The 13,342-nt window shown below is 36.7% G+C and overlaps 1 non-coding gene across 1 annotated transcript; it reads right to left on the bottom strand.

Annotated features, from left to right (window-relative positions):
• Positions 1–784: 784 nt before the first annotated feature.
• Positions 785–915, bottom strand: LOC129648107 (small nucleolar RNA SNORA42/SNORA80 family). Its single transcript, XR_008712691.1, has one exon. It is a non-coding gene; the product is annotated as a small nucleolar RNA SNORA42/SNORA80 family (small nucleolar RNA).
• Positions 916–13,342: the final 12,427 nt, after the last annotated feature.

Raw genomic sequence — 13,342 nt, 5'->3', positions numbered from 1 at the left:
GAATGAGGTAGAACTGTGAGGTTTGGTGTGATATAAGCTAAGCAGTGGATTCCAACCTTGGTTGATTAACAAACTCAGAATTAAAAAAAAAAAAAGTTTTCTTATAGTTGATTTTGTAAGTATCAGACTGTTTATTAGGGATTCTTATATTTTTCTTGGTCTAGACAACATAGTATGTTTTAGGGTTAAAAACAGTAAGATCATTTAAAAAGAGTATGGTAAAGAATTAAAGAATGTTAAAATTAAAGACTCATTCAAGTAAAAAATCAATCTGAACTTAATACTTTCTCCGTAAAATTAGGACAATAATACTTGGATTTCCAATGTAATCTAGTAAGTGACCAGTTCATCGTTGTTGTTCAGTCACCCTGTCATGTTTGACTTTTTGCAACCTCATGGCCTGCAGCACGCCAGGCCTCCCTGTCCCTCAGGCCCAGTTCACTATGATTTATATAAACCTTCAAATTTGGGCTTAGAGGAAATAGCCCATAAAATTAAGTTTCTAATATACTGGTACTGGCTATATCCTCTCCTAAATTGCTTGTTAAAATCTTCTCACAATCTGCATCTTGTTGAAATTACATCTTCTATGGCTTTAAATTTTAATATTAATTTTTGTTTAAAATAATTTTGCCTTGCTTATTGTCACTAAAGTTTGATAAGGATACTCGGGCTCTCACCTTGATGGCAACTCAGTCTTTAGACTCAACCTCAAGCAACTCAGTATAAACATGTGATCAGTCTGACCTGGTTTATACTTTTTTATTTTCTTTTTCTTTTTCTCCTCTGTCAAAGCACTCTAGTGTATGCAGCCTATGGGCAGAGGCCAGCCAATGGTTCAGGGCCAGTTTGCTCTGGCATGGGACACTATGAGAGGCCCAGGAGGACAGGCCTGCCATAAATCTAAACCAATGCATTGACCTGGCTTCTTTAACCCTGTATTTCATTATCGTTCCCTAGAGGGGCCATTTTCATTAATGATTTTACTTATGATGCAGGGACCAAGCAGATTAAATCAGATCCCATAAAAGAACTTTGGAAAAATAGCAAGTGAAATATAATGCTAAATGGAGGCTACAATCCATGCGGTCACAAAGAATCAGACACAATTGAGCATGCATGCAATGCACATATAGCATTGTATTAAAAGCATTTTGGTTGACTACTTAGTAAAAATTAGTATCTCCAGACTACAGGAAACTATACAGGATAAATTACTTGTTTTCTTCTCCAAATATATTACTTGGGGAAATGCAGGATGAAACCAGAATTTAAGGATTAAAAGATATTTTTTAAAGATGTTGAAAACATCAGGCAAATGAGAGGTGTTAGATATAAAATAGATATTGTTATTGTTGTTTTACCCTTAAATATTGAATGTATATAAAGCTTTATTTATATACTATAGATGCTTCTTTTAAAACTTAACATGATTAAAAACATGAGTAGGATTCTATCCTGATCAGGTTTGGCTAATGAAATCATATGAAAGGGTATATGGGAAAAGCTAATATTAATAGTATTCAAGAATAGTGTGATTTAGGTAGAATATTGAGCTGTATTATCCCATATCCTCCACTTTCAAAAAGCTTTTAATGATTAACTCTCTTCATGGTATGTCTGGAAAGAAAACACACACATAATTAACCTTATCAATTCTCCAGTGCAGGACTCACATCTGCTGTATCTTTTGATTTGAATAGACAGATATATTTGGTCAATTAAATTATCTAGTCAATTAAATCAGACGTTTTCTTGGCAAGAGTTTTAGAATCATGTAACCCAGGTATTGAAGGACCTTTGGAGATCATAACTAAATTCTCTTAATTCAATTTTTTTCTCATTTACCATCCACAGTCTCTCAGACTGGTATAGACTGCAAATACATTCTAGAGTTGGGCTAATTCATTACCAAAGCAGATCAGACGTATGCCGTCTCTTCACTGTGGCATCATCTGAGACATCTGTACTGTGTGGTACAGATCTGGCAAGGTGATTTGCCTGCCAGGGTGAGGTTTGACCTCACTTAGAAAATAATGATTTTATTTCAGCATGTTCACTGATAGATATAGTAACTTGATGAAAGTGAACATGAAAGTCACTCAGTCATGTCCAACTCTTTGCGACCCCATGGACTTTTGAGTCCATGGAGTTCTCTAGGCCAGAATACTGGAGTCAGTAGCCTTTCCTTTCTCCAGGGAATTGCCCAACCCAGGGATCAAACCCAGGTCTCCCACATTGCAGGCAGATTCTTTACCAGCTGAGCCACAAGGGAAGCTGAAGAATACTGGCGAGGGTAGACTATCCCTTCTCCAGAAGATCTCCCTGACCCAGGAATCGAACTGGGGCCTCTTGCATTGTAGGTGGATTCTTTACCAACTGAGCTATCAGAGAAGGTAACTTGATGAAACCTTTTTAATTTCATAATATGGCTTCTACTTTGGGAAATCATAGAATGTTTCAGATTCATGTGTGCAATTGGAAATACATGGTATAATGAAATCAGGTAAGACTGATGATATCAGATAGGATAAATATTGGTCAAATCTCCCTTTGTTTTGAATAGAAAAAAAAAACCAAATTACAAGCTTTCGTTCAAAAAAATTTTACTTTTTTTCACTATGTCTTTATATGTGTTCTAAAGATACAAAAGTTCTAAATTATCTGTATAAAATAGTTTCTGTATTTCATGTTTTCCTGTCACTCCCATTAACATTAACAGACAAGGAGATCCAGGTGTCCAAAATCAAAATAAAGTAAAAAACAAAATAACGATAACAACAGAAAATTTTTTTCAATATTTAAAGCCATAGATAAGGTCCATTCACCAGTAGCAGTGCTTAGGTCAGTCAGTCAATTCAGTTGCTCAGTCGTGTCTGACTCTTTGTGACCCCATGGACGCCAGGCTTCCCTGTCTGTCACCAATTCCCGGAGCTTCCTCAAGCTCATGTCCATTGAGTCAGTGATGTCATCCAACCATCTCATCCTTTATCATCCTCTTCTCCTCCTGCCTTCAATCTTTCCCAGCATCAGGTTATTTTCCAATGAGTCACTTTTTTGCATCAGGTGGCCAAAGTATTGGAGTGCTTAGGTAGCAAGCCATAAATCAGTTTACCCACTGAAAAAGATAATAAAAAGATATTTTAAAAGAAACATCAGGAAAAACCGGCATTTTTTTACATAAGAATATAGAAAAGAAGAGGCTAAAATGTTATGATATGCAAATGCTGGTTTTACCCTTTCTTCTCAAGCCATCATTTTTCTAAAACTATTTCAATGTTTCACTGCAGTGTATTGCACCTTATGTTAATTGTTTCAAGTACAAATCTAAGAGTGGAATAAAATTGAAAATCAACATGAGGGTTGTTCTTGGGTTGATCTGTAGTGGGTGTGTGTGCATATGTGGTAGGTGTATATCTGCATAAATATATTTTTAATGATAATATTAAATACAATTCATTTTATAAAAAGATTAATGTAAAAATAGATTATAAAAATGGAATTTTATAATTTGCAAGACTATACATACTCAAATTCCTTTTTGAAACAAATGAATGAACGTTCGGTTTTAGCTAAAGAAGTTTGAAAAACCTAAAGAGAGTGAACTGATATCTAATTATTTTAAAATAAGGAATTTCAATTTAGAAGGTGAGGTACACAGAAGGCTCCCTGAGCTGGCCAAATTAAAGTTTGGATTTTTCACTAGTTGCTTACTATTTTTCAATTATTTTCAATAATTAATAATTTCAATTAATTTCAATATTTTTCAATTATTTTCACTTTCTATTCAATAAGTGGCATATAAAAACTCAGCAAGATGCAGTGCAGGCTTTGGGAATCAGTGTTTGAAGGCAACACATACCTGGAGAATCATGGTAACCCAAGTGGTTGTAGGAGCCCTTGAGATTTCAACTGCTCATGTGACTCTCCTGACCTGGACCTGGGAAGAAACAAATGAAAGGTATCAGGTGTGTGTGTGTGGTCACTCAGTTGTGTCTGACTCTGTGACACTATGGATTGTGACCTGCCAGGTTCCTTTGTCCATGGAATTTTCCAGGCAAAAATAGTCTTCTCTCAACAACACACTCTGTGTTCAAGGAGTGGATTGTGATATCTTAGAAAACTAACTTTTACTAGCAGTCTTGTGTCTGTTGCCTTGTAATGTTTGCTTCAGAGTTGAGTAAGCAGAAGTGTTACTCTAAAAGACAAAATATTCACTCACAGGCTCCTTATTAGAACTCATAATAACCACTTAAAGACTTCAGTTAATCATGTTGACAGGAGGACCAAATGGAAGCTAGACTTATGTGAGACTTTCACAGCTCTCTTTAGAGATAAAAGGAAATTACTCACATTTTAGGGCTCATCAAATTCCACAAATGGAGTTATTTGCCCTTCAGCTCCTCAGCTGAATGTGAAAATATTTTCACCTCATATCATTTGATGCTAACTCCCTTCACATTTCTTTATACTAGAATAATGCCTTCTGTAGGTTGTTTTACTTTTTCTACAATTGGAGAAGATACTGCTACTATATATTGATACCATAATTTCATTGGCTTTCTAAAGGGGTGTGTGTGTGTGTGTGTGTAAAAGAGAGAGAGAGAGACATATTTAGGCTTAAAATATCTATAGATAATAGCACTTTAAAGAGAACATCAATTATATTTGTAATCTGAGAAACTATATCTTGGATCAAATATCTCTCAATAAATTGTGTAATTATAATCCATGGACACATAATTTAAATATTGTTTGCATTAGATTGGAGAGACTGTGATAATTATTTCAGACTTAAAATGATTAAAAATCTTAATGTTCTCCAAAGCCAAAGAAGTAGAAAAAATAAGTTGCACCAGGTTCTCTACCACTGAGTTACTTGAGAAAGCCTCATGTATGTGTATATACAAACATATATGAAAGAGAGAGATTAGGAGAAACTGACTCACACATTTATGAAGATTGAGAAGTCTCGCAATTTATTATCTATAAGCTACAGACCCCCAGGAAAACAGATGGTATAATTTAGTACAAACCCTAGGGCAAGAGAAAATAAGATGAGATGTTTCAGCTCAAGGGGAAAAAAAAAAAAAGAATCAAATTCTTCCTACACCTTTTGTTCTAGTAAGGTGCTAGTGGACTGAATGATGGTCATCTATGTTGAGGAGGGCAATCTACTGAGTTCATTGATTCAAATGTAATCTTATGTGGAAACATCTTCATAGACACACCTAGAAATAACATTTAATCTGGGTACCTTGTGGCCAGTCAAGTTGACATATACAATTAATAATTTATAAGTCCACCCCTTGTCAACTTGCCACCCATATGCATCTCCTTGAATGCATGTGTGCTAATTTGCTTCAGTACTATCTGCCTCTTTGCGACCCCATGGACTGTAGTCCTCCAGTCTCCTCTGTCTGTGGGATTCTCCAAGCAAGAATACCGGAGTGTGTTGCCGTGCCTTCCTCCAGGGGATCTTCCTGACCCAGGGATCAAATCCACGTCTTTTATGTCTCTTGCATTGGCAGGTGGATTCTTTACCACTAACACCACCTGCTGCTACTGCTAAGTTGCTTCAGTCATGTCCGACTCTGTGTGACCCCATAGACAGCAGCCCACCAGGCTCCCCCATCCCTGGGATTCTCCAGGCAAGAACACTGGAGTGGGTTGCCATTTCCTTCACCAATGTATTAGTGAAAAGTGAAAGTGAAGTCGCTTAGTCATGTCTGACTCTTAGCGACCCCATAGACTGCAGCCTACCTAGCTCCCCCGTCCATGGGATTTTCCAGGCAAGAGTACTGGAGTGGGGTGCCATACCTGGGAAGTCCTTTTAATGCATCTCCTTAAACCATACTTAATTTACAAATAAAGAAATAGCAATAATGTTGCCTAACACATTTATCTTGCATCCAACCAAAAGTGTACTAACTCATTCTCTAGAAGGGGGAGTAAAGTCAAGTCTTTGAGTGATGTCTGCTATTCCTGATATCCCATAAGTTAGATACTCTGATATAAAATTGACATGTACATATGTGCTTAGTCACTCAGTCATGTCCGACTCTTTGTGACCCCATGGTCTGCAGCATGCCAGGCTCCTCTGTTCATGGGGATTCTCCAGGCAAGAATACTGGAGTGAGTTGGCATGTCCTCCTCCAGGGCATCTTCCCAACCCAGGGATTGAACACAGGTCTCCTGCATTGCAGGCGTATTATTTACCAGCTGAGCTACCAGGGAAGCCCAAAGTAAAAGCAAAAATGTTTCACTTTTTCATATGAAAAGTGAAAGTGAAGTCACCCAGTCATGTCCAACTCTTTGAGACCCCATGGATTTTAGCCCACGGAATTTTCCAGACAAGAGTACTGGAGTGGGTTGCCATTTCCTTCTCCAGGGGAATCTTCCTGACCCAGGGATCAAACCTGAGTCTCCCACATTGCAGGCAGAGGCTTTACCTCTGAGCCACCAGGGAATATGTATATAGTGAAAGTGTTAGTCACTCAGTCTTGTCTGACTCTTTGTGACCTCATGAATTGTAGCCCACCAGACTCCTTTGTCCATGGAATTCTCCAAGCAAAAATACTGGAGTGGGTTGCCATTCCTTTCTCCGGGAGATCTTCAGGACCTAGGGTTAGAACCTGGGTCTCTTGCATTGCAGGCAGGTTCTTTACCTGCTGAGCTGTCAGGGTGTGTGACAATAAGATAAGGAGGAAATACTCATGACAATTATAGTCCTCACTTTTGTGAAAGTCACTCAGTTATGTTTGACTCTTTATGACCCCATGGACTAGACAGTTCATGGAATTCTCCGAGTGGATAGTTGTTCCCTTCTACACAGGATCTTCACAACCCAGGGATCGAATCCAGGTCTCCTACATTGCAGGCAGATTCTTTACCAGCTGAGCTACAAGGGAAGCCCAAGAATACTGGAGTGAGTAGCCTATCCCTTCTCCAAGGGATCTTCACAACCCATGAATTGAACTGGGGTTTCCTGCATTGCAGGTGGATTCTTTACCAGCTGAGCTATCAGGGAAGCCCCCTCACTTTTGTAACTGAATTCTGTTGTAATTGTGGTGATTCAAAGCATATACAACTTTCTTGATAAACTTGCACCGTCCCTGCAAGATATTACTACATATCTGGCATTGTAACTAAGTCTTCAAAATGGTATTTCATTATTCTAACAAGCCCACTACTTCAGGATGGTGGGGTACATGTTAAAATCAGTGAATTCTGTGAGCATGGGCTCATTGCTGCACTTCTGTTATTGTAAAGTGAAGTCCTTGATTCAAAACAATGCTGCATGGAATGCCCTAGTGGTACATAAGCCAAACGGTCAAGTCAATGGATGGTAGTTTTGGTGAAAGCATTGAGCACAAGGAAGATAAGTCCATATCCAGAGTAAGTGTCTATTCCAGTAACAACAAAATGCTGTCCTTTTCACAATGAAAGTGGTTCAGTGTAATCAATCTTCCACCAGTAACTGACTGATCACCCCAAGGATGGTGTCATATCAAGTGCTCAGCATTGGTTTCTGTTGGTGTCAGATTGAGTGCTCAACAGAGGCCATAGCTAAGTGTGGCCTCAGTGAGTAGAAGTCCGTATTTTTGAGTCAATGAATAATCTCTATTCCTACTGTATTTACATACAATGTTAAATAGTGATGTCAATAGCAGTGATGAAAGCAGCCATTTTTGACTGCTTTCTGATTTTAAAGAGAAAGCAGTGTCTTTCACCACTGTGTGTGATTTCAGATGTGATTTAGATATCATTGTGTATATTAATCATACACCACTGTGTATGATTTTCAATTCATAAATTTTTTTATGATGTTGAGAAAGTTTTATTTTTTTTCTAGTTTACAGTATGTGTGTGTTTAGGCACAAAATGGTGTTATGATTTGTCAAATGCTTTTAATGCATCAACTGAATTAATCCTGTGCCTTTCCCCTCCCCCCATCATTTCATGGATTGATTTTTTTACACTGAAATACTGTTTCTTGCTATGAGTTTCATTTAGTCATGGAGTATGTAGTGCTTTAATATGTTGCTGGATTTAGTTTGCTAATGTTTTAATTGAGGATTTAATTAATGTTTTAATTGAGGATTTTGGCATCTAAATTTATTAGTAATATTAATCTGTAGTTTTCTTGTACTTTCATTCATTTTCTGCTTTTGTATCAGGGTAATATTGACCTCACAGAATGGGTTAGGAAGGGTTCACTTATATTTTTTTGATTTGGATGAATTGGAAAGGATTTGGATGAATCCAAATATTTGGATGAATTTGGAAAGGATTAGTGTTACTCCTTCTTCAAATGTTGGTAGAATTTACCAGTGAAGCCAACTTATCCTGTGCTTTCTCTTTAAGAAGTTGCTGATCACCATTTCAATCACTTTACCTGTAACAAGTCATTTCAAATTTTCTATTTCTTCTTGAATCAGTTTTGTTAAGTATACATTTATAAAACTTTATTTATTTGATCTAGATTATTTAATTTGTTGGCATATAATTGTCCACAGTCTTCTCTTAAAATCAGTATTACTGATTGGTAATAATGCCCCTATTTTCATTTCTAATAAGTTATTTGGTACCTTTCATTTTTATAGGGCTTCCCTGATAGCTCAGTTGGTAAAGAATCTACCTGCAAGCAGGAGACTCTGGTTTGATTCCTGGGTCGGGAAGATCCACTGGAGAAGGGATAGTCTACCCACTCTTTGGGCTTCTTGTTCTTGGGCTTCCCTTGTGGCTCAGCTGGTAAAGAATCTGTCTGCAATGTGGGAGACCTGGGTTCCATCCCTGGGTTGGGAAGATCACCTGGAGGGAGAGGCTAACCACTTCAGTATTCTGGCCTGGAGAATTCCATGGACTGTATAATTCATGTGAGCACAAAGAGTCAGACAGGACTGAGCAACTTACACTCGATTTACACTTTTTTTATTTTATTTTTTTTCACTTTTATAGTCAATCTATCTAAAGGTCAATTCTTGTGATTTTTTTCAAAGAACAAGATTTTTACTTTTAAATCCCTTCTATTACTTTTATAATGCCTGTTTGTTTTACTTCTACCCTAATTTTTATTTTTTTTCTTTTAATCCTTTTGGGTTCAGTTTTCTCTTCTTTTTTATTCCTTTAGGTGTACAGATAATTATTAATTTGAGATGTTCTTTATTAACTTATGTTTTATAGCTATAAATTCCCTTAGCAGTGATATCACTACATCCCATAAATTATGGTTTATTATATTTTAATTTATTCTTCTCTATTTTGTAATTTTTTTACGATTTCTTATTTGACCCACTGAAGTTTAAAAATGTGTTGGCTAATTTCCATATATCTGTGTTTAATTTTAATTGTTATTAATTTCTACATTCATCTAATTGCCATTTGAAAGGTCACTTCATTTCAATTGTTTTAAATTTATTGAGACTTGTTTTGTGCCCTAATATAAAGCTTATCCAGGAGGATGTTCAATGTACATTGAATAGAATATATATTCTGCTGTTTGTCAGTGTTCACTATATACAGTCAATTATAGCTAGTTGGTTTGTAGTGTTTTTCAGGTTCTCTATTTTCTTACCTATCTTCTTTCTAATTATCATAAGCGTTTCCTAGAGCCATTTTTTTGTTGTACAGTGGAAGGATATAAAATGAATTCCATGTATGCTTATGCTTCCTAGAAATTTTTAATTTCATTGTAGAGAAAAAACAGATTGAGCAGTTAACATAAATCCAAAAGCAGCATAGGAATAAGAGATAGAATTCACATGAGTTACTGCTGGTGTGGTGTCAATGGCTTTGGAAGAAAGGAGTTAGAAATGCAGAAAGAAAAGACCACATAGATTTCATGGTGAACTGCTAACTGTAACTGCATTTTGAAGGATGAACACACTTATATTGCAGTCTTGAAGAGTCGATGCTAGATATTACTGAAAGGAAATACATATAGAGAACATCTTTATTCTGTGAATTAAGAACTAAACTAATATAAAAGTGTCTTACTTAGAAAATTATTCTCTTATTCTATTACATCCTAATGCCTGCAAATATCTTAGAATTTTATTGTATTAAAATATTTATGTGTCTTTCATTTTCACTGCATGTTTTGATGTTTTGAAAACAAGGAGCATGCTTGACTTAAGTTTGTGTATCTAATGCTTTATATGGGATATAGTAATTTATATGAAAAATTAAACAAATCTCAAGTGGTTAAATAAATAACCAACATAGGGCTATTAGAAAAAGGCAGAAGTGGAACTTAAACTCTAATCATTTTGGAAACTAAAGCCCATAATATTTTCACTAAAATATGCTGCTTCCAAAAACCATATACTAAAAATATACAGATAATTAAAGCTCTCTTGCCTAAGCCTCTTGCCTGTAGACTATGTAGATCTAATATACTTATCTGGGAATACATCAAAGAGACAAATGACCTAAATTACTACCTCAGTAGAAAGCCAAGACTGAATCAAGTAGTACATGAGCAGACGGAGAAGAGGTATTCAGAATTATTTTGGTCTCCTTGAAAAAGAGAATGACCATGAAGAATGTTTGAAATAGAAGAGGAAATTGCATAACTCACTCACTTTCAGGAGAGGACCAACACAGAAATCATAGGCCTGTGAAACATGTCTGCTTTGCTACATCAGTTCTTTGTCAGAGAGATTTCTGGTCCTGAGTAAGTACTCTTTTAGAAAGAAGAAAATCTTCAAATTGGAATCATTGGCTGGTGTTTTTTTTTTTCCCCCCTTCCCAAATCAGTGAGAGAATAACAATTAGATTGTGGCTACTACTATATGGGTACCATCTTGAACTGCCCCCTCCTCTGATACAGTCTCATTTGGGGGCTGTTGCATGCTGTTTCTGGGAGCCAAATAATTAGCAACAGGGAACCAAGCCAGAGGAGGTCAATCGGGCTGTGCTGTGTGCTTGGAAATGCTGATTTCCAAGGTCCTGTGGTTGAACAGTTATAAATTAAGACATATGGCACACATAGAACGTAAGTATATCAGAACCTCCCACTTACCCAATCACTTTAAAATACATATTTTTTTAAAGAAAGTAAATAAACCATCTTTCGGAACTGCTTCTGGATCTATCAGAGAATTTAGAGAGCTATAGACAGTACTCAGTTTCTGTGCTATTCACCAAATTTTCCAAATACACAAGTTGTTCATTGGTTGAATTCCATAGTGCTCAGTTGCTTAGTTGTAGCCCCATGGACTGTAGCCCACCAGGCTCCTATGTCCATGGGATTTTCCAGGCAAGGATACTGGAGTGGATTGCCATTCCCTTCTCTGGGAGATGTTCCCAACTAAGGGATGGAACCTGGGGTCTCCTGGATTGAAGGAAGATTCTTCATTGTCTAACCCCCAGGGAAGGATAGTTTCTCCAGATACCTTTGTGGGAGGTGCCTTAGGATGAAAGATCTTTTATTTGCGACTTTGGAAGAAACCTAATTTGGTGGCATATGTTCTTGGTATGAAAATAAAATAAATTAGGCACTGAGAGTTAAAAAAAAAAAATGAGAAACACGTGCCTCTCTATGAAAATCTGCATTCCTGTCTACATAGTTGAGCCTAAGGACACATAGATCCACATGCTGTTTCCCAATTAATCATGACTACTTGGCTTGAATGCTTAATAGCTATGACCATAGAGCTGCAGTTTGCTGCTCTTTAATCAATTTAGCCAAGCTTTAAGTCTAATTGCCACTGAATTAAAATTGCACATTTTAATGTAAAACAACACCCTGATGTGACTGCTCTTCAGAATGGAGTTTTTATATTTGCATTTTTGACTGTTGCTATGAAAATTAAGATTTATACCTTTTACAAAGGACCATAGAGTTATAGGCTATTAGTCAAAGGAAAATCTGAAATGATTTTTATTTTTTCATTCAACAGGCATTTATTGAGCACCAATACTTGCCAGGCAGTGATCTGAACACTGGTGACTGAACTGTGAACCAGATGCCTTAGCCCTGACCAAGCTTGCTTCCTAGCAGGGTGAGGGAATAGTAATAAGTATATTAATAAACATGTATGAGATAATTTCATTTGGTTATCAATTCTAGGAAGAAAATGGAAAAAATTAGTGGGCTAGAGAGGCTGCTTTCAGCTTTGATTCAATAACTCCTGAAGGAAGTTTTGCCTTTAATTAATCATTTTGCCTCTAATTGCAAATATTTTACCCCCTGAAAATTTTCCTTAGTGGGCAAATCACTCCCACCTCATATCCCCAACCCACATATCATGAGCTTTGCCCAATTCTTATTATTAAATGTACAGTGAAAGCGTGCTAAGTCGGTTCAGTTGTGTCCAACTCTTTGTGATGCTGGGGACTGTGGCCCACCAGGCTCCTCTATCCATGGGATTCTCCAGGCAAAAACGCTGGAGTGGGTTGCCATGTCCTCTTCCAGGGATCCTCCAGGGGATCTTCCTGACCCAGGGGTCAAACCTGCATCTCTTAAGTTCCCTGCCTTGGCAAGTGGGCTCTTTACTACTAACGCCACCTGGGAATCCCTGAATGCACAGTACTCACTTGCTATTATTTATCTGTATGCTTCACTCCTAGAGACTATGCAGACCTTAACAGTATAAATCAGCCAAACTTGATTCATTTCTGTGTCCAATCTTTCTAACAAAGGCTTAGTACAAAGTATGCAATCAATATAAATGTTTAACAAATGAATGAATGAGAAAATTAAATTTGAGCCAGCCATTCTATTTTAAGCTTTTCCTTAGGATAGTTTTCCCCTTCTAAACTTCAAGCTTTCTCTCTACATCTTTCCCTTGAGCCTAGTTTTACTCTTTCAAAACACATGAAGGAACTCTTTAAAGATGTCAAACTATCTTTCTTTTGCGTCCTCCCTTGCCCAATAACATGCAATATCTTCAGGCTAATGAGCCACTATTGCTTTCCTCTGATTATTATGTTTGGTGTTTTACCATTCTTGCCTATATTCTCATTTTAACTCTAGCTTTTTAGTGCTCCTTTCAAAGGATAGGCCTTAAATGATTTAAAAGATCAACTAAATTTTGAGCATTCCAAAGTCCAGTGGTACAATTACCTCTTATTGATATTGTAAGAGGGTATTTTAAATGCAAGGTTAAGGGACCTGGAGATCAAATGAAAAATACCCAAGTTAAATGAGTCAATATGTGGACAGAATATAACTTTGTATTAAAAATGAACTTATTTATTCATTTAAAGCCTTTCAACATTCCTCCTGTATTCTAGGTAACATGGAAATAAAAATGTAATTTGAGACAGTAATTTAGAATCTTCATAGCAATATATTTATACAACTTGTTTGTGTGTATAAAGCCTTTTAGTTCTG

This window comes from Bubalus kerabau, chromosome 3 (genome assembly GCF_029407905.1).
Source record: "Bubalus kerabau isolate K-KA32 ecotype Philippines breed swamp buffalo chromosome 3, PCC_UOA_SB_1v2, whole genome shotgun sequence".
NCBI classification, from domain to species: Eukaryota; Metazoa; Chordata; class Mammalia; order Artiodactyla; family Bovidae; genus Bubalus; species Bubalus kerabau.
Note: the sequence above shows the minus strand (reverse complement) of the source record. Positions and strands in the feature narration are given on the sequence as shown.